The following is a 25072-nucleotide window of genomic DNA, read 5'->3' as shown; positions in this document are numbered from 1 at the left end:
GTCCCCTGTGTGTGACACCAGCTCTTTATGTCACAAGCAATACCCACTGCACCACGGCTCTGACCATGTTTGGCGAAGAAGAAAACCTTAAACAGTTTTAACAACTTCATAGTTTAGATTCTGCACATACTGCTCTCATTTGCAAAATCTGTAAGTGCAATATAGTCTGTACTAGCACACATAAAAGAGAAAGAGTAATAAAGATGCAGAAATAGAGGAAAGGTGTGAAATAGACACTTAACAATTAGGAGGGCTCAAAATTTCTCTTGTAAAAAATCCATATTTAAATTTTTTCCTAGAAGGATTTTTCCTAGAATTACTCTATTATTTTACAGAACATATAGAAACAGACTGGGTGACCACAGTGTCTTGTTAACAGAAGGTCAGCTTTAAAAAAAGACAGCAGTCAAGATGTGCTCTTTCAGTAGTTGATCCTGATCTTCTGTTTATTTTCATTTCAGGCTTTAAGACATTACTCCACATTTGTGTGCTAATCAAGGCACTGATATGAAATGCTCCACCACCGCAAAATATTTTAAAATCTATTACAGCACAGCATAGTAGGGCCTGTCCAGCTGTAGCACAGACACACTGTTGCTCAAATTTCATAGTAAACATAGGCAAGAGAATTCCCTATAAAGACTGTACAAAGTTCTCAGCTTCAGTTTGCTTTGGGCACGTGCTTTCTTTACGTCAAGATGGATTCAGCAGCTTAAAACTTTATTTTTTTTAGTTAAACGCAGCTATGGATCACTCCATCTCAGACAACAGAGTTACATACACCCTTATTACTGAATTATAGAGCCTTTAACCTCAGCCAAATCAACCAAGATATTATGTTGAAAAATGTATCTGGCTGCATGAAAATCATTTCAAGTTTCATGATGTGCATTAGATCGTCTTATGTCATTAAAATTCACATAATTCACAATCACACATGCCGTTTGTTATCACTTTCATGACTGGATTTTGTAGCTGTTCCCATAATAACAGAGCGATATTGAGAAAAGCTGTGATAGAGCAGTGAGGGAGGTGTGATCCATCGCATTTGGCTTGCTCAATGGGGGTATAAAGCCTAAAAACAAAAATATTAAGGCATGATTTTCAATTAAGTTCTCAAATGCAACTAATCAATGGGGACTTTAAGACATTTAATTAAAGCAGAAGACACTTAAGTATGATTTTCTGTAAAAATGCTTTGAAACCATGTGTATTGCAAAAAGCGCTATGCAAACAAACATTTGCAACCCTGTATTACTTTCTTTCTTCCATGAAAAACAAAAGGAGATATTAGTCAGAATATTTGAGTTTTGGTAGTTTTTACATACAAGGAAATTAGATTGTGATTTATACCACAAAGCTTCATTAAAGGGGTCATGACATGAGGAATCAAATTTTCTTTGATCTTTTGACATATAAGAGGTCATTGTACAATAAAAACACACTGTACGTTTCAGAACTTAAAACTTCCTCCTTAATAGAAAAAGCATTTATTTAAACCAAGCTGCAAAAACGGCTCGTTTGGAATTCGTGGAACTTGTGATGTCACAAGGATCAAATGCATCTGCACATGCAATGCCTATTTTTCCATCATTGCACCCTTGGCCCCACCAACTGGTGCTCAGTCAGTCACACAGGTGAAGAGGAGAGACATGGGCCGGCCTGTCATGGAAGATTCATCCAAAGTGGACTTACAAAGGACAACTTCGTGTGCCTGCCTGGATTTCAATGTTTTTCTACATAAACTTGCACTAGACAAATGGCATTGACCGTTATCATACATCTTGCACCGCTTTTAAAAGACGCAATGTCAAGTTTTAACTCTAAAAAGGATCCCCCATTGTGTTTCATTCAGCTGCGCTGTCTTGCTGTTGTGCTGTTTGGAAGGCGTCCTGAACCGTTTTTGCACCCATCTGTGCTATTTTTAATTGATGGTCTTTTGTAAACATCTTTGATCGTTTTGATGTGTTTCCGGTGATTTGCGCTGCATTTTAAGAGTGGTACTTGTACAACTTTTAAAAACTTGTCTCATTCTGCTGCTGCCAATGACTGGGAGAAACACATGCAGTCCTGTGTGTAAACAAACTGGAAAAATTTGATATATGAAGACCAGTGTCTCTGCTTTCTTTGGCCTGTTGAAGCTGGTTGAAGCACCCAACATCATCGTGTATTGTATTACATTTGTACAGGGGTGTAAAAAGTATATAGAAATTATACTTGAGTGAAAGTATGGATACTGAGTGAATATTTTACTCAATTAAAAGTCCAAGTATTTAGCCAAAAACTTACTTGAAAGTAAAAAAGTATTCACATTAAATTGTACTTAAGCATTAAGTAACTTTTTCCTATCTAGAATAACACCAAGAGAGGAGATTGTGTGAGAATTGTTACATTCTATTGGTTTGTTAAGTCACATTTTTACTGTCTCCGACATCATATTTCTCCTGCAGTGGCATTCGCAACCTGGTCATAGAGTCATGTTACAATAACTACATTTTTGCAAAATGATTTTTATGTGGCCTGTTGTATGTAACATTGCAATTTCATGGTGGAATGAACATTAGAGGCGCTAAAACAACAACTTTTATCCCCTTTCACTCAAATCACGAGTAAAACGGCAGATTATGAATTCATAAACACTTACTTTTCGCTCTGTTCCTCACACAATGCTATCTTATGACATATAAACACTTTTACTATAGCGCATGACTCATTTTAACATTTGCAATACATAACCAACTACATTTACAAGCTTGTTTATGTGTGATCAAATTGCGTAGTAGCTCAACTGATAGACTGTTGCATATGCGATACAAAGGACTGGGGTGCGAGTCCTGAAGAGCAAGTCGACACAAAAGTGTCAAAGCACCACCACAAAATGACGTGGTTCAGAAATGTTGTGTTCATGTCACATTTGCTTTTTATGACACTATCAGTTAGTTTTAGGTTTAAGGTTTAGTGTCAAGCTCAGGACCCAAATTAATATAAACAAAAGGGCAAAAATCAAACCAAAACTTCCACAAGGGGGAAAAACAAACATTAAAAACAACAAAGGAAGTAATCCGGGCTGGGGAAGAAGGTAAACGGGGCACAGGACTGACCGGACACAAACAAGGTAGGGGAACAGGACTGACAAGGAATGTGACCAAAAAACACATACAGGACTGACTAGATCACAAGACGAACTGGCACTGGACAGCACACACGAGGAGACTAAAATAGGGAGAGAAATCAAATGGGTTAACAGGGAACAGGTGAGGCAAATTAACTAATAATAAGCAAACAAGGAGGCGGGGTATGACGTAAGACAGAGAGACAAGTCGATACAGAAACAAAGCCACGTGCTCTCACAAGACAACAAAACATTCGAATGACATGAGCGCACATTGCCAAGAAAATAAGGCAATATATGCCCATGCCAACTGACAAATAAAACGAGAGAATGCGTAGCAACGTCAAACAAAGCGATGCCACGCATTCTCACACTAAACGAAACCTGAGTGTACATCATGAGGCAAACGCTATGCAATGCACGCAACAGGCGATAAAAACAAGACAGGACACCTGTGCCTGTACAAACACATCCGACACCTTAGACCGAAGTGACCGAACCTCAGCATAACATGAAGACAGCTTGTGGCCTGGGCTCACAACACAAGGTGCACCTGTGTTTGTGAGAGACAGACAAACTATTGACGGGAGTGCATGCTACCAAGATGACATAAGCGCAATGCATCCACGTCATTAACAGACAGACATGGAGCATGAGTGTCTGGATCCCGACACAGACCAAACCCAAACCAGACAGGAAGTCAGGACCCAGACACCATACTTCAGACATGAAACAAGACAGACAGAAGAGCACACGGCAGGAAATACAACCAAAACTGTACGCTCACACAAACAACGAAACACAAGACAGACATGGGACAATGATGCCACGTTCCTGTCAGACAAAACCCCAAACTGACAGAGTGACAGGACCGTGACATTAAGGGTTGGGAGGTTTTGTTGATTTAAATCTTGACAGAAAATTAACCTTAAAAAACCTCATCTGTTTAGGAGAACATTTCACTTGCTTTTAGCACCACACAGTAAACTTCGGAACTGCCCTGAGACGTGCAATGAACCACATAATTTTATTTCCGAAAAACATTGCCACAGTCACACAATGTTCGTGCACTCATGAATTGTGATGTCAGAGCACCCAGCCCCTTGAGACATAGAGAAAGATTTTTAAAAAAATCAGATGAAGCTTTGAAGAAAGTTAGTAATGTTGTTGGTTTTGTAAATTGTTTTCTGAGGTTTGCTACCAAAACTTGCTGTTGAGCAGATAATTCGATATGCAATAAAATTCATAATTAATATTTACTTAGATTCCATTATTTTTATTATCATTATTATCATTATCATTGCTGGTTTTACAGTTATTATTATAGTTAATAGTTGCCTAACAACAACAACAATAATAATAAACATCAAATATGGAGTAGAAATCCATAGATATGATTTAAATATATAGGCAAGTGTAGAAATAAATGACATGTACATATTTAATTACAATGTCAATGATAATTTTTGACTTCATAATTGTCAAAAATCTGTAAAAGTAGCAGGCGTTTGGAATAAAGTTTAGGACAAAACCTGTCAGTGTTTCTCACTTCGTGTTCATTGTTTTGAATGAATACATCACATTCAGTCAGGTGGTCACAAACAGCCCAGTCGCACAAATATTTAAATGCATCCGAAGCTCAATTCAGATCCGAAACTCCACCTCTGCATATGGTCAAAACTCCACACAGCCGCCTTGTGGAACTCCATTTGAAATGACTGACTTCTGATCTGTCATCTGTCGTTTGTCGGATGCAGTGAAAAGTCGGCTTCAGTCCAGCAAGAAGAAAGAAAATGATCTGCAAAAATTTAGTAAAGATTCAAGTTTAAATAAAATTGTAAGGAGTAAAAAGTTACTTTTTTTTAATTACGTAAAAGTACAAGTATTCTGTTTAAACTGCACTCGAGTAAAGTACAAATCTCAAATAATAATAATACTTAAGTATAATACTTAAGTATTTTTACTCAATTACTTTACACCCCTGCATTTCAGAAGATTTCAGTGTGAATTGCTTTTGAAAAATTCACAATATGATTCAAGCTTTGCAAAGGAACTTTTATTGAAAGATGGGGCAGTTAAAATTGGACAATTGGACGAAAAACTAAGTAACCAATTTTATTAATGAATATTTCATGTGTCATGACTGTTTAATAGTTGATGCTGCGCTTGAGTGAACAGTTTGATACATTCAGATGAAATGTGTTGGATGTAAATGTAGTTTTAATGTTGTGTGGAGTTTGTAAATTTTCTTTGGATTGTGTTTCAGATATGCCAGTATTGGAAAGGCTGCATGATGTTAGCCAATCACAACAGTGGGCATTTACATTAAAGTCTTAAAGGGCCAGGCATCTTAAAACAGAGTGTTTCAGACAGAGGGCCAGAGACAGGGTGGAAGATTATAAAATATGAATAAATTATGACTGTTTGGTGCAAAAAAATCTTTACTAACATTCTAAGTGGACCTCAGGGAAGATAATAAAATTATATATATAAAAAAAAAAAAAAAAGAGTATGTCATGACCACCAGGAGGTCAAAGAGCACCAATCCTAGTCCTAATCCATAGAACTAGAGCGCAAGATTACAAGTCTTCTAAAGTGATACGATAGCTTTGTGTTTATCAGGCTGAAATTTAAGTAGCTGTTTAATAATCTTCCCCTCTGTAGCTCTCAAATCGCAATTGTTATTGTGTTTTTATAAATTTGATCACAACCTGTGACAATAAATGGCATTTGCTGTCAATGATACATCTAAAAGGCAAATTTTTTACTGAAAACAAGTGCAAATGAGATTTGAAAGCTTTGGTGAAAGTGAAAATCTTCAGGAACTAATAGCTTAAATTCTGGTCTTTTTCTCACATAAATCTATTGAATGGCTTCAGAAGACTTGGAATATAGGGCACAGGATGTATGGACTACTTATATAGTTACCATCCACTTTTGTTGTACGAAAAAGAGCAACTAAGACATTCCGCCTTACATCTCATTTTGTGTTTCACTGAAGAAGTAAAATGCTAGGAAGGCTAATAAATGATAAAAATAAATAAATAAATAAATAAATAAAAATCATTTTGGGTGAAATATTCCTTGAAGTTGGATCAATGTTCCATGATACCAAACTTTCCTTAGGCAATAGAGGCTGTGGAACAATCAGAACTCGACTTCTCCCTCTTCCATTTATCTTGCTTACAAACTACTTAAAAGTTACACAGTTCCTGAAATCAGAGACTGACAGAGCAATTGTCCATTCACTCTCCCAGTTTTTTTTTTTTTTTTTTTGTAATCTAATTTATAATATGCTGGTTACCATCTGCCTTGTACTGCTGATGCTGTGTTTAATCTCGAGAATGAATGTGACCTTGTCTTCTGTCCTTGGCTTGCATAGAGGACAGGCCTACTTAGCTCAGTTTGGCCTTCCCTGTCATTTATAAAGCAGATGCACACCAACATTTTATTTTTGGCAGAAAATAAGACAGACAGAATGACTTATAAAGATCCTGAGAGGTCAAATGACAATAGAGTTTACCCAGTGATTTTGTTTTTATGCTTATTATTGGTATGGTAGAGGGAAACTGACATGATCCACACTGACGGCAAGTCCAAAAAGCAACATTCAAGTACTTTTAAAATAATTGATGACTTCATAATATTGACACTTTCACAGCCCTGTAGAACTTAAATATAGCAGAGCATCAGATTCTGTCCTGTTAAAGTCACCATAGACCTTCAATCTTTATGCAAATTCAGCAGCTCTCGAAAACAGTTTTCTGAGCCCCAGCAAAAAGGGGACTTTCAGTTATTTCTTAACGTCAGCCCGTTATTTCTCAACAGATTCCTGCATGAGCTGAGTGATAACACTAGTGTTTGCTGGTGTTTGGGTTTGTCTGTTCAGGTGGAGCACTGAGATTGGCTTCTCAAGAAAGAGCCACGGCTGTTACCCAGTGGCTCAGTCTGACTGAGATTGCTACAGATCAGCCAGCACTATCAGAAAGAGAAGCTTTTTCTGTTGGCGAGATAACTCAACACTGATCCCTACAAAACTCTTGTGTCTCACCTATCTCTATCACTCATTACTGTTCATATCTGGGTGGAAAGCACTTCCTGTTTTTATCTTCCAACAAAGCACAAGTCATCTGTCTGTTAAAAGAGATATTTCACCAATAAATGAAAATTCTGTCATCATTTACGCACCCTTATTTAGTTCCAAGCCTATATACACTGAAGGAAAAGTTCAGAAGAATGTCCAAACTGCCCTCTATCATACAATGAAAGTGGATGGGGAACAAGGGCTGTTAAGCTCCAAAAAGGCAAAAAAAAAAGTATCATAAAAACATCATTGCAGTAGTCAATAAGACTTGTGCATTACAGTGGCATACAGTGCATCCGGAAAGTATTCCTTATTCCAAAATGGATTAAATTAATTATTTTCCTCAAAATTCTACAAACAATACCCCATAATGACAACATGAAAGAAGTTTGTTTGAAGTCTTTGCAAATTTATTAAAAATAAAAAAATGAAGAAAAAAAAAATCACATGAACATAAGTATTCACAGCCTTTGCCATGACACTCAAAATTGAGCTCAGGTGCATCCTGTTTCCACTGATCATCCTTGAGATGTTTCTACAACTTGATTGGAGTCCACCTGTGGTAAATTCAGTTGATTGGACATGATTTGGAAAGGCACACACCTGTCTATATAAGGTTCCACAGTTAACAGTGCATGTCAGAGCACAAACCAAGCCATGAAGTCCAAGGAATTGTCTGTAGACCTCAGAGACAGAATTGTATCAAGGCACAGATCTGGGGAAGGGTACAGAAAAATTTCTGCAGCATTGAAGGTCCCAATGAGCACAGTGGCCTCCATCATCCATAAATGGAAGAAGTTTGGAACCACCTTCCTAGAGCTGGCCTCCTGGCCAAACTGAGCGATCGGGGGAGAAGGGCCTTAGTCAGGGAGGTGACCAAGAACCCGATGGTCACTCTGACAGAGCTCTAGCATTTCTCTGTGGAGAGAGAAGAACCTTCCAGAAGAACAACCATCTCTGCAGCACTCCACCAATCAGGCCTGTATGGTAGAGTGGCCAGATGGAAACCACTCCTCAGTAAAAGGCACATGACAGCCTGCCTGGAGTTTGCCAAAAGGCACCTGAAGGACTCCCAGACCATGAGAAACAAAGATTGAACTCTTTGGCCTGAATGGCAAGCGTCATGTCTGGAGGAAACCAGGCACCGCTCATCACCTGGCCAATACCATCTCTACAGTGAAGCATGGTGGTGGCAGCATATTGCTGTGGGGATGTTTTTCAGCGACAGGAACTGGGAGACTAGTCAGGATCAAGGGAAAGATGAATGCAGCAATGTACAGAGACATCCTTGATGAAAATCTGCTCCAGAGCGCTCTGGACCTCAGACTGGGGTGACGGTTCATCTTCCAACAGGACAACAACCCTAAGCAGACAGCCAAGATAACAAAGGAGTGGCTCCGGGACAACTCTGTGAATGTCCTTGAGTGGCCCAGCCAGAGCCCAGACTTGAACCCGATTGAACATCTCTGGAGAGATCTGAAAATGGCTGTGCACCGACACTCCCCATCCAACCTGATGGAGCTTGAGAGGTCCTGCAAAGAAGAATGGGAGAAACTGCCCAAAAATAGGTGTGCCAAGCTTGTAGCATCATACTCAAAAAGACTTGAGGCTGTAATTGGTGTCAAAGGTGCTTCAACAAAGTATTGAGCAAAGGCTGTGAATACTTATGTACATGTGATTTTCTTTCATTTTTGATTTTTAATAAATTTGCAAAGTTTTCAAACAAACTTCTTTCACATTGTCATTATGGGGTATTGTTTGTAGAATTTTGAGGAAAATAATGAATTTAATCCATTTTGGAATAAGGCTTTAACATAACAAAATGTGGAAAAAGTGAAGCGCTGTGAATACTTTCCGGATGCACTGTATGGTGGATTTTTTAAATAAGGCGGCAGAGTTTATTTTTTATTTTTTATCCAATTAAATTCATATTTCAGTTACATTTGACGTTTACTTTCATAAACTTCATCAACCTTACTGCATACTTTCATAAATTTTCATTCATAAATCTGATATATAACAATATGTAAAAAACATAGGCCTAGTTTGAATGTTCATGTATGGTTTTCACTGTGCATATGTATTCAACATATTTTTCAAAATACTACTACTGTATATTGTCCCAAATAATAGTGGAATTTGAATATGTAGCCTACATACAGCTCTGGAAAAATTTAAGGGCGTACTCACACTAGGCCTGGTTGCCTTGTACCATGCCCAAACACGATTGTTTTACCAAATTTTTTGTGTGTTGTATCCAGTTGTTCCTGTATACCCTCGTTGGCCCAAATTTCCAGTAAAGACTGCACCTCTGCCGTAGACCAAAGTGAACCCTTTGCCGTCATGTTTGTTAAATGGAACAGTCGCATCATTGACGTCATGTTTCGAGTTCCGTGCTCAGCCATGGTTAGTGATCACACTAGATGTGTACCGTGCCTCAGCCAAATGAATCGTTTCCGAGCCCACCTCTTCAAGGGGGCCAAGGCACGGTTCAGCGTAACATGCCCGGACATTGCATGGATCGATCATACTAGTCAAACGAACTGGACTTTGGGGGTCAAACGTGCTTGGGCACAGTACAGATCGTCTAGTATGACCACTGCAAAATTATCATTTTCTCTGGATTTACTATTTATAGGTACAGTTGAAGTCAGAAGTTTACATACACTTAGGTTGAAGTCATTCAAACTAATTTTTTAACCACTCCACAGATTTCATATTAGCAAAATATAGTTTTGGCAAGTTGTTTAGGACATCTACTTTGTGCATGACACGAGTAATTTTTCCAACAATTGTTTACAGACAGATTGTTTCACTTTTAATTGACTATATCACAATTCCAGTGGGTCAGAAGTTTACATCCACTAAGTTAACTGTGCCTTTAAGAAGCTTGGAAAATTCCAGAAAATGATGTCAAGCATAATTTCTGATAGGCTAATTGGAGTCAACTGGAGGTGTACCTGTGGATGTATTTTAAGGCCTACCTTCAAACTCAGTGCCTCTTTGCTTGACATCATGGGAAAATCAAAAGAAATCAGCCAAAACCTCAGAAAAAAAAAAACAAAAAAAACCTGGTGACCTCATCAAGCCTGGTTCATCCTTGGGAGTAATTTCCAAGTGCCTGAAGGTACCACGTTCATCTGTACAAACAATAGTACGCAAGTATAAACAGCATGGGACAATGCAGCCATCATACTGCTCAGGAAGGAGATGCATTCTGTCTCCTAGAGATGAACGTAGTTTGGTACGAAAAATGCAAATCAATCCCAGAACAACAGCAGAAGACCTTGTGAAAATGCTGGAGGAAACAGGTAGACAAGTATCTATATCCACAATAAAACGAGTACTATATCGACATAACCTGAAAGGCTGCACAGCAAGACAGAAGCCACTGCTCCAAAACCGCCATAAAAAGCCAGACTCCAGTTTGCAAGTGCACATGGGGACAAAGATCTTACTTTGTGGAGAAATGTCCTCTGGTCTGATGAAACAAAGATGGAACTTTTTGGCCATCATGACCATCCTTATGTTTGGAGGAAAAAGGGTGAAGCTTGCAAGCTGAAGAACACCATCCCAACCATTAAGCATGGGGGTGGCAGCATCATGTTGTGGGGGTGCTTTGCTGCAGGAGGGACTGGTGCACTTCACAAAATAGATGGCATCATGAGGAAGGAAAATGATGTGGATATATTGAAGCAACATCTCAAGACATCAGCCATGAAGTTAAAGCTTAGTCGCAAATGGGTCTTCCAAACGGACAATGACCCCAAGCGTACCTGCAAAGATGTGGCAAAATGGCTTAAGGACAACAAAGTCAAGGTACTGGAGTGGCCATCGCAAAGCCCTGACCTCAATCTGATAGAAAATTTGTGGGCAGAACTGAAAAAAGCATTTGCGAGCAAGGAGGCCTACAAACCTGACACAGTTACACCAATTCTGTCTGGAGGAATGGGCCAAAATTCCAGCAATTTATTTTGAGATGCTTGTGGAAGGCTACCCAAAATGTTTGACCCAAGTTAAACAATTTAAAGGCAGTGCTACCAAATACTTTTGTATGTAACAAATTGTATGTAAACTTCTGACCCACTGGGAATGTGATGAAAGAAATAAAATCTGAAATAAATAATTCTCTCTACTATTATTCTGACATTTCACATTCTTAAAATAAAGTAGTGATCCTAACTGACCTAAGACAGGGAATGTTTTCTACAATTAAATGTCAGGAACTGTGAAAACTGAGATTAAATGTATTAGGCTAAGGTGTATGTAAACTTCTGACTACAAAACTCCTGTTTGAGTAAAATGAACAGTTTTGTTTTGTTCTATAAAGTACTGACAACATTTCTCCCAAATTCCAAATAAAACTATTGTCATTTAGTGCATTTATTTGCAGAAAATGGTCAAAATAACAAAAAGATGCAGTGTTTTCAGACCTCGAATAATGCAAAGAAAATAAGTTCATATTCATTTTTAAACAACATAATGCTAATGTTTTAACTTAGGAAGAGTTCAGAAATCAATATTTGGTGGAATAACCTTGATTTTCAATCACAACTTTCATGCGTCTTGGCATGCTCTCTACCAGTCTTTCACATTGCTGTTAGGTGACTTAATGCCACACCTGGTGCAAAAATTCAATCAGCTCGGCTTTGTTTGATGGCTTGTGGCCATTCATCTTCCTCTTGATCACATTCCAGAGGTTTTCAATGGTGTTCAGGTCTGGAGATTGGGCTGGCCATGATAGGGTCTTGATCCTGTGGTCCTCTATCCACACCTTGACTGACTTGGCTGTGTGGCATGGAGTATTGTCCTGCTGGAAAAACCCAAAAAATTATATGTTCTTAACATTCACATTAACAAACTACTCAGGTCAAATCAAAGACTCAAGTTTTTACATTTGATTATAATTATTTTTTTATATAATACAATATAATGATTATATAATTATATAATACAGCAACAGGCATTTATCATGTATCTTTTATCTGTTAGCCTTTTTTTATAGTCACCTTATTTTTGGATCAGTCATATACTCTTGTGATGATGACATGATGGCATGAAGCTGGAGCTGTATCTTTAAGAGCGAGTTCTCACAAAAAAAACAAAACAAAAAAAAAAAGGTTCACTGACACACCATGTACTATACGGTTCTTAGCTTACATTCACGCCCCGCTTTAGGAGCTCAATGTGATCGCAATGTGCTCAAGGGAGGTGTGAGAGACGCTGCCACGCTCTGAAACTTTATCTGCTGGTGTCGCTGTTACACAGAGTTACTTTGGAAATATGACTGTTAGACACATTATTTGAGCTTACATTTCATGAAATTTTATTTATGTACAATCAATTTTTTTTTTTCATCCAATTTTTTTGAGGAGGCCTGTCTCCCTTTCCTCCTTGGAGAATATGTTACTGCTGCATTATATTCTTCTGAAGTCTTCTGCAACCATATGATAGCTGGTGTGAGGAACAGATTTCAGAGAAACAGTCATTTAAGCTGATAAACACTGAATATCCTCCGCACTAGCTCTCCTTAGTGTGTTCTTGAGAGAAGTCTGGATCGTGAATGAATCGTTCAAATTGGATCTTTTCAATGAATCCGTTGATACAGTTCACAAAACTGCTCTGACTTCACGAATTGGACCAAAGATTTTCAGTGAATAAATACTTACATTTCAGTCAACTCCTTATACAAAGCTATTGTAGGGCTTCAGAAAACAAGGAATCTAGCTCAAGTCATATGGACCACTTTTTTTATATTACGGTGCTTTTACATCCATTTTTAATTTTGAAAGTCACATATACACCGATCAGCCACAACATTAAAACCAACTGCCTAATATTGTGTAGGTTCCCCTCGTGCCACCAAAACAGCGCCAACCCGCATCTCAGAATAGCACTCTGAGATGCTATTCTTCTCACCACAATTGTACAGAGTGGTTATCTGAGTTACCGTAGACTTTGTCAGTTTGAACCAGTCTGGCCATTCTCTGTTGACCTCTCTCATCAACAAGGCATTTCCGTCCATAGAACTGCCGCTCACTGGATGTTTTTTGTTTTTGGCACCATTCTGAGTAAATTTTAGAGACTGTTGTGTGTGAAAATCCCAGGAGATCAACAGTTACAGAATCAGCCAATCGTGTGGCAGCAATTTTATGCAGTGCATAAAATCATGCAGATACGGGTCAGGAGCTTCAGTTAATGTTCACATCAACCATCAGAATAGGGAAAAAATGTGATCTCAGTGATTTTCTGTAACTATTGATCTCCTGGGATTTTCACACACAGCAGTCTCTAGAATTTCCTCCGGAATGTGCCAAAAACAAAAAACATCCAGTGAGCAGCAGTTCTGTGGATGGAAATCCCTTGTCAACATAGAATGGCTACGGTAACTCAGATAACCACTCTGTACAATTGTGGTGAGAAGAATAGTATCTCAGAGTGCTATTCTGAGATGCGGGTTGGTGCTGTTTTGGTGGCACGAGGGGGACCTACACAATATTAGGCAGGTGGTTTTAATGTTGTGGCTGATCGTTGTATTGTAATTACATGGAAAAGAGCAACCAGAACATTTTTCAAAATTTCTCCTTTTGTGTTCCACGGAAGAAAGTTTTGGAATGACATGAGGGTGAATCAATGTCAGTGAATGATTTTTAAATTAAAATTTTTGGGTGAATTAATTCTGAGGAAAGCCGTGAGGCTGAAACATTGGTGTCCATTGTCTTCTGCAAAATAAAATGACAAAAAATTGGAAAACAAAGGAGTGTGGATGAATTTTTGACTCGTAATATATGGTGAACTATTACTTAAAAGACATGCACACAAACACATTCATTCACACTGTCAGATTAGCCAGTCTTTAGAAATGATTACGAGTGCTTCACTCACATTGAGCGATGCTTTCATTTTCCTACAAATTGGTGGTGGTTTAGAGTTCAACTAGATTGAAAAGTTTGGTGCTGCTATAATATTTTAGCAAGTTGCTAGCATGTTGCTAGCAAGTTTTAGCACTTAGCTAGGAATTGCAAGAATGTTTTAGCATGTCACTAGCATGTAGCTTGCATGTTGTAGCACTTAGCAAGGCGTTGCTAGCATGTTTTATCACATAGCTAGATGTTGCTAACATGTTTCAGCACTTAGCTAGGATTTCCTAGCAGGTTTTAGCATGTCGCTAGCATGTGTTAACACTTATCTAGGCGTTGCTACCATGTTTTAGCACTTAGCTAGGTTTTCCTAGCAGGTTTTAGCTCTGTGCAAAGTTTGGTGCATGTAGCCTGAAAGCTCTAGGAGTTAGAGTCAGAAATTTTAGTCTCGGAATAATAATAAGTTTAAATAATTATTTTTCAAGCCAACCTAATAAGTAAACTCCTAAGCTTATCTTTAGGTGTCACAGGGGTTAATTCATTATGAAAAGAATGTCACACTATCATGGTAATTCTCAGAATTTCTCATGTGTTGAGGTTTCAGGTGTGTGAAGAAGAGCACAGGAAATGCTGGGTATAGTGGGTGCCCTTCTCATCTGTTCTACCTCACACGTGCACTCTTTGTTTCTTCGCTGAGAGACCTGAGGTTTCTTGTAATTGAACGCCCAATAGAGGAAAACTACAAAAGATCGCTTTCTGCTGCGAATGTTTCCTCCGGGGTGACAGAAATAGAGTAGGTTCACGAGAGCGCCAATGCACAGGGGATTTACCTCAGATATCAACTCAGGAAAAAGATAAGCTTCATTTGAAACTGAAGATCTTCTTTTTGGGATGGCTCAGTGCTCACATTCTCAGCATCTTTCTGTCACCCTACAAAGAAAAAACAAGAATCATTGGTATAAATAAACATATTTCACTCAGTAACTTTAAAGGGTTAAAAAATATATATTTTACATTATTCCATTGTTTTAACAAGAGTTCTTTTAGTTCAACAGGTAGAGCATGGCCTTAGCAAAGCCAGAGTCATGGGTTTGATACAAGTAACACAGGAATTAATAATACGTGTACCAACCTTGAATGTAATTTTGGATAAAAACTGCATAAATAATGTAAATGTAAATGTAATGATGAACTTCCTGCTGTGAAGAAGCTCTGAACTCATTGACCTCAAAGAGCCAGCGGATGTTGCACAGTGATCTCACAGGAAATGCAATCTGTTAACTACTAGCTTAGTTTCTAACCTGTCATTTTTGCCATACATCAGTTTTACTGCATTTTCTTCTCTTGATTAACTTTTTGCCATCATACTAACACTACAAACCTACTGGGCACTGATCATTATCCTATAGTGCTGCACAACCTGTTGCACCTCTCTCAAGATTCAAGAGTCAAGTTGCTTTACATTGACAAAGAATTTGTAACATGATACATTTACAACATACATAAATCTCTGCTGCCCATCCCATGCTCTCAGTATACAATTTAATTGTGTGGTCTTACCACAATCCTCTTAGTTGGTTTTCTATTCTACACTCTTCCAAATCTGTTTGCGAGCAGGTTTACAGTAGCTGGGTCGACTTTCAATCTAAACTCAATCCAAAATATTGCTTTACATTAATGGTTATCTTTGTTATCCTATGCTAGAGCCCAAGTGAAAGCATAAATTACGATTAATGGTAACCAAAAACACAGTTTGTACTATGCGTTTACACACAAAGAAAATGACAGCTCACAGATGAGATGGTAGATTACCTCAAAGGTGAGACTAGCAGTCAAACAGTGCAAAATTTAACAAGTATTATTGCCCATTTCAAAGCTGTTTGTGTAGACTGATAAGATTTCCTCATGCTGTCCATTTATAGACCACAAAGTATTGCCGAAAACACAAGAGGAAGAGCATGTGACTCCCAGTCTTGTGTGATTAACAGTATATTCTGAGAAGTCCTAAACTCAAATCTAAAGTCTAAAATTCTTGGTTGGGTTTAAGAGTGTTTCTATGTGTTATTATTTTTATGAAACAGAAAAGGTTAATTGTGTAATGTGTTCAGGTGTTTAAATACTTTCTCCTACCCCAGTTTAATGTGCAGAGACAACTATAAGTAAGCCATTCATAGGTTGATTTCCCAAAGTGTGTTAAAAATGTGGTTCTATGGTGCATTCAAAACATCTTCTGGCTCAACCAATGGCACGAGTTTGGGGCAGGACAAAATATATGGGGTGGGCAGTAAGATTGTTTTGGAAAATCAGTGCGGAAACAATCATTATTTTTGCAATTCCATTTGGTGCTACACAGAAATGACACACTTCACCTTTATTTATTTATTTTATTTGCGCTCATTAATCAACAGTTAAATTACTGTAAATGAGCCAGAGTTAGCCTTATAGGCTAATTTTCATCTGTTGTCCTTGGCCAGTTCTTAAAAAGTCAACCTAAAATTTAAATAAAATAACTTATCACAAATATCACATACAGATCATACATACTAACTAATACCTAATCCAGTACAATGCACACCCACCAAACAAACAATGCAACACAGCCATGAATAAGTAGCAACACTACATACATAAAAGAAACCCCCCACAAAGATCAATGATGAGCAGACAGAACAAATAACAGGAAGGTAGCAGAAAAGGTCAGTAGGCAGCTAGCATTCTAATGTTCACATATTTGATTGTAAACAAGCCAGAGCTTCAGCTGTTCAGTGAAAGAGTGGTAAGAATTGTTTTCTCTAAAATGCATTGGTATTAAATTCCATTCTTTAGATGCTGTTACAGAGAATGCTGACTGACTGAAAGTACAACTTCGAATAGGAATGACGCAGTCTCCTCTTGTGGTACCTCTAGTAAACTGTGTGCTTGTTCTTTGCATGATAAATGTCTTAAACCTAATCGGCATATATATATATATATAAAGGAAAGATTAGAATCAATCCAGACACCCAGATACTTAAACTCAGTCACAACTTGCAACTTTTGCCCAGATATCATTATATCTGGCTCTGGAGTAGTTCATGGCCTTGATTTAATCTTTTCCAAAAAAACACAAAAACAGGTAGCAGTCTCTGTGGAGTGGTGAGCTCTAAATCCAAATTGCATGGGATGCAAGGTAAAAGAACTGTTATTTAAATAAGAAACTATCCGCTCTGACACCCACTTCTCTGCCACCTTGTATACAACAGGCAGAATGCTAATAGGCCAATAGTTACTGATAAGATGGGGGTCACCTGTTTTAAAGATTGGCAATATAATAGCAGTTTTCCTTTTATCTGGAAAAACCCCTTGAGAGATTGAGAGGTTAATGATATTTGTGATGGGTGAAGCCAAGGACTCTTTCAAAGACTTAAGCATTATAGAGTCCATACCACAGCAATCTTTGGCTTTGGAGGTATTAAGTGAGTTAATTATCCTTATTACATCATGCTCAGAAATGTTACTTAGACTGAACAGGGGTTTGGAGGCATCCACTAGTACTTAAAGGCTTCAGCAATTTCTACTGGATCTTGCAGTGTGCTACCATTCAGTTTTAACTGTAACTATTTTGATGATCCATTATAATTCCAATTAGCTTCTTAATATGCTCCCAAATTTGTTTAGTGTTACCTCTAGCCTCAAAAAGAATCCTAATAAAAAAATTTGCTTTGGCCTTTCTCAATTCATTAGTAACCTTATTGCGTAGCATTGTACATTTCTGTTTATCGATGTGCAATTTAGACTTTAGAATTTTTTTAGCACATGATCCCTCTCCTTCATCACTTTCAGTAAATATGTGTTCAACCAGGGTAGCGAGTTCCTTTGACGTTGCTTTCCTGGGAACTTCTTTATAAAAATTTGGGCTATACTCTGAATTTTGCTTATAAATATACTGCTGTCTTCCTCTACATCCATCGCAAATATTAATTCATTCCAATTTGTTTGGTTTATTATTGTTTGAAAATTCCCAAGTTCACTTTTAGGAACTTTAAGGTACTCAGAGGGTTTATTAATTATCTTAAATCATTTATTTGAGAGCTTTATGGTTAATAATATCAAATTATGGTCAGATAATCCAGTGATAAGGTTGTATGTTTTCTCTACTCTTTCTGGCCTATTGCTAAAAATGTAATCAATCTGTGTTTGAGAGGATACCTTTAATTAGTTGTGTTAGATCCACATTATCTGTCAATTTTTTCAAAGAGTTCCTATTTGTCTTGTCTTCCCAATTTATGTTGAGGTCGCCCAAAAGTATAATTTCTTTTGTAAAATCCCATTCTTTAAGTAGCTTTTAAATTAATCATAAAAACTACTGTTAGAAGGCGGACGATATAGCACAACAAGAACAAATGTCATGTGAGAAGAGTGTGTAATGCATAGTCCAATACACTCCAAGTCAACAGTAGACAATTTAATATGGCTGCATTGAATATGATCTTTCATGTAGACCATTACATCACCACCTCTTCCCTCAGATCTATCCCATCTAAATAAGTTATATCCAGGTACATCTAATGCCGCAGATGGTGAGTTTTTATGTAACCATGATTTTGAAAGACAAAAAATCTAATTTGGAGTCGCATAAGAGATGGTTAACTTGTTCAGTTTTAGAAATTATACTTAGAATATTCAAATGCCCCCCTAGGAGTCCCCTGGGTTTTGCTTGGGGAACCCAGATAACTCTAAATTCAGTCTGTGATGTTTTTTGAAGACCGGGTTTACGGGTACAACCACACGTTCAGGAGTGTCTCCACTGTCCCTTGGTATGTTCGCTGAATAGATTTTTTTATTACAGGTGTGAGCTCTGTGTTCTAGTTTTGATGAACAGTTATTAGTTTCATATTCTGTGTTTATTAAAGAGTATTCACTCTTGGTATAACAGTTTAATTTAGCCAGGGCAAAGCCGTAGGCTTGACAATCCTCTGTGTACCTGGTGTCATAGGTAAACCAGCACTTCCAGGACAGATATCCAAGTCCTCAGGCACTGCCATGAGCGCTGAGTTCCACAGCAGACACCCATGGCTCTTCCAGTTCATTGTAGCCGCCAACCTCCATTGTCCTCCCACGTCCACAGCAGCAGTCGCCATCCGCTCACGGCTCTCCCTCTCCACCACAGCCGCCATCCGTTTTCCGATCTCGCCCCCGAATGCAGTTGTCTGCCCACGCTGACTTGCATTAGTCCACATTACTCTGTCCATGATGTTTGAGTTTGGACTGGGGCACTGATGGACATCTCCAGAGAGGAGCAAACACAGTGTGATGATGAAACAGCGGCTTGTTTGATATTTAGCTTGGTAAGATTTTTTTAGTTTGGTATCGGCATGGGTAGATGAATGTATTAATCAGGGCATTTTTTCCATAGTGCTTAATGCCCTGATTGTAATGTAAGGTGGTAGATGCAGGTAGCTTGTGATAGAAATATAAATTCCTTTGAAAAGACGGACATGTGTCTAAGAAGTTTAGAATAAAACTGTAGGTTAAAAGTGCAGCCAGCACACCTGATGAGCCTGACCTGCTTCCCGCCATCTTGAATTTCTTTTTCAACTAAGCTTTTATTTAGTTTAACCTTTAACACAATTTACTACAGCAGCATTCTGAAATATTCTTGCAAATAAACATACACACACACATGGATACACATCCACATATATAGACAAACCACACAGGTATCAGACTCTGTACTAGTGGAGCAGGCAAAAACAAGCACTGAGTCCTGTAAGAAACAGGGATGAAAGCCAGGCCAGACTACTAGGAACCTTCTGGCAACCAAACGCACACAGCCAACCACGCTTGGCACTGCCAACTAGACTGGGTTCTGCCAAAGAGGTCTCGGTCATGCCAGCACCAAAACAGGTCTCGCTTGCAGCAGGAATTGAATACAGAGCAGGCAAGAGTTGCAGTGTAGCAGGAAAGATCAAGGGCATGTACTGTAGAAGACGCCCACTCCAGACTCACCTCAGAGAGTGAAGAGAGCTCTAAAAAAGCAGATAAGTCAGAAACAGAGAGGTATTTCTTAACGCTCTGATAATCACTGGACTTTTTCATGTGGGATGAGACTAGAACTGCCCCCCTACTGATGAGAGTGGATTTCCCACTATTAAATGTAAACATCTTTACAAGTTGTTAAAAAAAAATGTAAACTAGATTTTTACATTTTCTGAAAAAAATCAATGGTGCTTGCCTGTGCTAAACATGATGCCACATTAGCTGATTTTCCACTATCGGACCAGTGCGAGCCAGGGCTATCAACTGGCCAGCCGGGGCCAATAGCCTCAGACCTTGAGCCGCGAGACCAAAATCGATCTGCGTTGCCCTATAACCCAACCTTAATATGCCGCTGTGGTGCCAACGTCACACACCCTGCCCATTTCACAACAAGAGGGATGCTCAAGCTAAGGTATCATGTTATCTAGTTATCTAGCATACCATGTCTATATCTAATGTACACAATATAAGCGACAGCACTGCGTCCATGATCTCAAGTTCTTTCTTTAGGCACAGCTTTGTCCATTGTGTGTTTAAACGGATTTGTACTGTGCCGGAAATGTTTTAATTTTTTTCCAAACCTGTACTGTTGTGCGCTGGATACACAATCTGGCAAGTTTGGTAAAACTCTGCCTTTGACCCTGCCTCAAGCCCAGTTGGCCTTATTTGGTCCAAGGGTAATCGCCGAGCCAAAGGCCATTGGCCATTGGCCGTTGTCCCCGAGAAAGCCCTGACGTGGCACGATGAAGCCCTGGAAGTGACAGTGGGAACGCAACTGGCCCTGGCACGCACTAGCACGCCCTCTTTTGGCCTGATAGTGGAAAAGCAGCTAATGCTTACTGAAGGTGGTTGCCAGGGCATTCTATGTGGTTGTTAAGCTGTTCTGAGTGGGTTTTTTTTACCACGTTGCTAAGGTGTTATGGGTGGTTTCCACAGCTGTGCTAGGTGGTAGCTTACCCGCACAAAGAATCAAAAGAAAGCGAGTTGTTTTTAGTTGTAATTATGATGTAATTAAGTCAACAAAAATTCTAATTTTATTACCCGTATGGCCTAACCCAAACCCCAACCCTAAACCTGACCAAAAGTGGAGCAAAAATGTAATCTCAGAGGGAAAATGCAACCTTAGGACTGTGTTCATCATTGCTGATGCAAATGTGATTACTTCCTGGTTTCCATAGGGCCAGAACCCTGAGTCTTTGTGGCTGCACGTGCAATGTGTTCAGTAGCACCACAGGAAAAGGTAAACACATTTGACTTTATGCAAAGATGTCTGCTGGGAGATGGCACTTGTCAGTAACTCAGCAGAATGGGGTCGATGTCAGGGTACCGGAACATTCATTAGCAACATGTAAAATTTCCTTGTGATCATGTTGGAGTCTCTATGATATTGAGATCCTTTGGCTTGAGTCCTTCCTTCATTACAAGTCTATCACTGAAAGAACACATGGTATAATAGCAAGTAAATAGCATTTAATTGCATTACTGGGGATTCTTGTTTGCTGACCTCTGACCCCCGTAATCCTTTCCTGACAACAGCATTTTGTCAGAGCATGACCCACACAACAGGGTATGACCCTTCTGGGGATAGAACAGCTTTCAGCACTGACTTTTGGGGGGTGGAAACCCCTCTGAGAAAGACAGCTAGGCTACTATTAGCCCTACTACAGGAAAAAGCTTTCTGAAACAACAGGGAAACTGATGGGTGAAATGTATCTCATTTCAGATAGCCGAAAACAAACTATTTCACAAAACTACTACTGGCAAAATATCTGTTTACACATGCTCAAAAAAGCTGCCAGTGTATCAGTTATTGCACTCAAACGTCACAATTGAAAAAGTGTGTGGGTTTTATGCTCAGAGAATGAGTTACTAGGACAGCAGGGAGGAGTATTTTTAGGGCTCTCCAGCAGTGAGGCTCATTGTTCGTTTCAAAATAGGGCTTGTTGGTTCCAATTGCATCCATAGTGCCCCCAAGTTTGGCACATTATGTTAGATTGTGTTTGACAGAGTGAGCCTAAGCTTGTTCTTTTAATTTCTAAGAAATTTAAAAGAAATGATCTGCTGTGCATATCTCATTGACAATCATTTATTGTTTTTTTTTTTTTTTTTTTTTTTTTTGCTGGTTATCAAGGTTTGTTTACAAACTTTCCTAGAACTCCAGGAGTTCCTGTCCATGTCACGTCCAATTCTGTCGGCATCCTTTGAGGTTGAAGCAATCCATCAGTACAGGGCATGTTCAGCCCACTATCAGTGCAATGATAAGATAATGTAACACATTAACCTCTGTACACATTGTTACTTTATGTATCTCTCTCTCTACCAAAAAAAATGCATCAACATGCTAGTATGTAACCAAAGAACTGGCACAGGTCCCTACGAGCTTACAAAAATGTGGCTACAAAAACTACTTCACAGCATTCAACAACAAAGCCATGTGGCAGCATATAGAGTTGAAGTCAGAAGTTTACATACACTTAGGTTGAAGTCATTCAAACAAATTTTTTAACCACTCCACAGATTTCATATTAGCAAAATATAGTTTTGGCAAGTCGTTTAGGACATCTACTTTGTGCATGACACGAGTCATTTTTCTAACAATTGTTTACAGACAGATTGTTTCACTTTTAATTGACTATATCACAATTCCAGTGGGTCAAAAGTTTACATCCACCAAGTTAACTGTGCCTTTATGTAGCTTGGAAAATTCCAGAAAATGATGTCAAGCCTAATTTAGCTTCTGATAGGATAATTAGAGTCAACTGGAGGTGTTCCTGTGGATGCATTTTAAGGCCTACCTTCAAACTCAGAGCCACTTTGATTAACATCATGGGAAACATCAGCCAAGACCTCAGAAAAAAAAATTGTGGACCTCCACAAGTCTGGTTCAGCCTTGGGAGTCATTTCCAAATGCCTGAAGGTACCACATTCATCTGCACAAACAATAGTACACAAGTAAACACCATAGGATCATGTATCCATCATACTGCTCAGGAAGAAGACGCATTCTTTCTCCTAGAGATGAACGTAGTTTGGTGCGAAAAGTGCAAATCAATCCCAGAACAGCAGCAAAGGACCTTGTGAAGATGCTGGAGGAAACAGGTAGACAAGTATCTATATCTATGGTAAAATGAGTCCTATATCAACATAACCTGAAAGGCTGCTCAGCAAGGAAGAAGCCACTGTTCCAAAACCACCATAAAAAAACCATACTACAGTTTTCAAGTGCACATGGGGACAAAGATCTTACTTTTTGGAGAAATGTCCTCTGGTCTGATGAAACAATAATTAAACTTTTTGGCCATAATGACCATTGTTATGTTTGGAGGAAAAAGGGTGAGGCTTGCAAGTCGAAGAACACCATCCCAACTGTGAAGCATGGGGTTGGCAGCATCATGTTGTGGGGGTGCTTTGCTGCAGGAAGGACTGGTGCACTTCACAAAATAGATGGCATCATGAGGAAGGAAAATGATGTGGATATATTGAAACAACATCTCAAGACATCAGCCAGGAAGTTAAAGCTCGGTCGCAAACGGGTATTCCAAATGGACAATGACCACAAGCATACCTCCAAAGTTGTGGCAAAATGACTTAAGGACAACAAAGTCAAGGTATTGGAGTGGCCATCACAAAGCCCTGACCTCAATCCGATAGTAAATTTGTGGGCAGAACTGAAAAAGCATGTGCGAGCAAGGAGGCCTACAAACCTGACTCAGTTACACCAGTTCTGTCTGGTGAAATGGGCCAAAATTCCAGCAACTTATTGTGAGAAGTTTGTGGAAGGCTACCCAAAACGTTTGACCCAAGTTAAACAATTTAAAGGCAGTGCTACCAAATACTAACAAAGTGTATGCAAACTTCTGACCCACTGGGAATGTGATGAAAGTAATAAAAGCTGAAATAAACCATTTCACATTCTTAAAATAGTGATCCTAACTGACCTAAGACAGGGAATGTTTTCTATGGTTAAATGTCAGGAATTGTGAAAAACTGAGTTTAAATGTCTTGGCTAAGGTTTATGTAAACTTCTGACTTCAACTGTACATACACAAGACAAAGAGTATTTACAGCCTACTGGTAACGCTTTACCAACCCTTCTCCCTGAGGTTTTATCAGATATAATTCAATCGTAACAAAGGGACAGAACCTATAACAGAAGGTAAAACCAACCAATGAGAGTGTTTTCTACAGGAATTTAGGAGGCACCGACAAACCCCCCTCCAACATATCCATATATTCCAACATATTATTACAGCAGATCATTTATCTTTAACTACATACAGAGAATATGAACTAATAGTCTATAATTAGACTGATTTACGTTTTACTAACCTTTCAGATTTGCATTTTAACATTGCTTTAAAAAAAGCAAACATGACAGTTTGCCAACATAACAACAGCTCCTGGCTCATTTACAGCTGGACATAATAACCTGCAGTTCAGTGAGCGAGTGACTCATCAGAGCCGATTCATTGAGGAAGTCAGTTGTCTGACCGGTTTAGTCCATGATTCAGATAGATGACTCCTATCTTATTCATCAAACGGTTTAACTGATTAAAAAAAAAAAAAAAAAAAACCCTGTAGCAATCGTGTGAATCATTCACAAATTTGACAGCATGTTGCCTGTATGTTTGTTTACAGTCAGTGAGGATATTGCACTAGAAAGTTGTTTTAACCTAGTCTCATAGAATGAATGTTACAATAACTACATTTTTGCAAACTGAGTTTTACGTGCCACTTTCTACATTTTGCTACAGTTTCCTGGTGAAATTAACATTAGAGGCTCTAGAACAACATGCAAATCATGGCTACAACGGCCGATTATGACTTTATAAAGACTTCTTTTTCGGACTATTACTCACACTCTGCTATGTTATACACTATATTGCCAAAAGTATTCGCTCACCCATCCAAATAATTGAATTCAGGTGTTCCAATCACTTCCATGGCCACAGGTGTATAAAATGAAGCACCTAGGCATGCAGACTGCTTCTACAAACA

At 38.7% G+C, this 25072-nt stretch overlaps 1 long non-coding RNA gene across 2 annotated transcripts; it reads right to left on the bottom strand.

The window, feature by feature from the left end:
* Positions 1–11423: 11423 nt before the first annotated feature.
* Positions 11424–15972, bottom strand: LOC127442155 (uncharacterized). Of its 2 annotated transcripts, none has more exons than XR_007897445.1 (4): positions 15869–15972; positions 14887–14986; positions 12206–12285; positions 11424–12009 (listed from the first exon to the last, which is right to left on the bottom strand). It is a non-coding gene; the product is annotated as an uncharacterized LOC127442155 (long non-coding RNA). The 2 variants fall into 2 exon arrangements; XR_007897446.1 differs by lacking the exon at positions 15869–15972 and adding an exon at positions 15189–15252.
* Between the last annotated feature and the right edge of the window lie 9100 nt (positions 15973–25072).

The sequence above is a fragment of the Myxocyprinus asiaticus genome, chromosome 6, assembly GCF_019703515.2.
Source record: "Myxocyprinus asiaticus isolate MX2 ecotype Aquarium Trade chromosome 6, UBuf_Myxa_2, whole genome shotgun sequence".
Classification (NCBI taxonomy): Eukaryota; Metazoa; Chordata; class Actinopteri; order Cypriniformes; family Catostomidae; genus Myxocyprinus; species Myxocyprinus asiaticus.
This window is presented reverse-complemented; position numbering and strand designations above follow the sequence as displayed.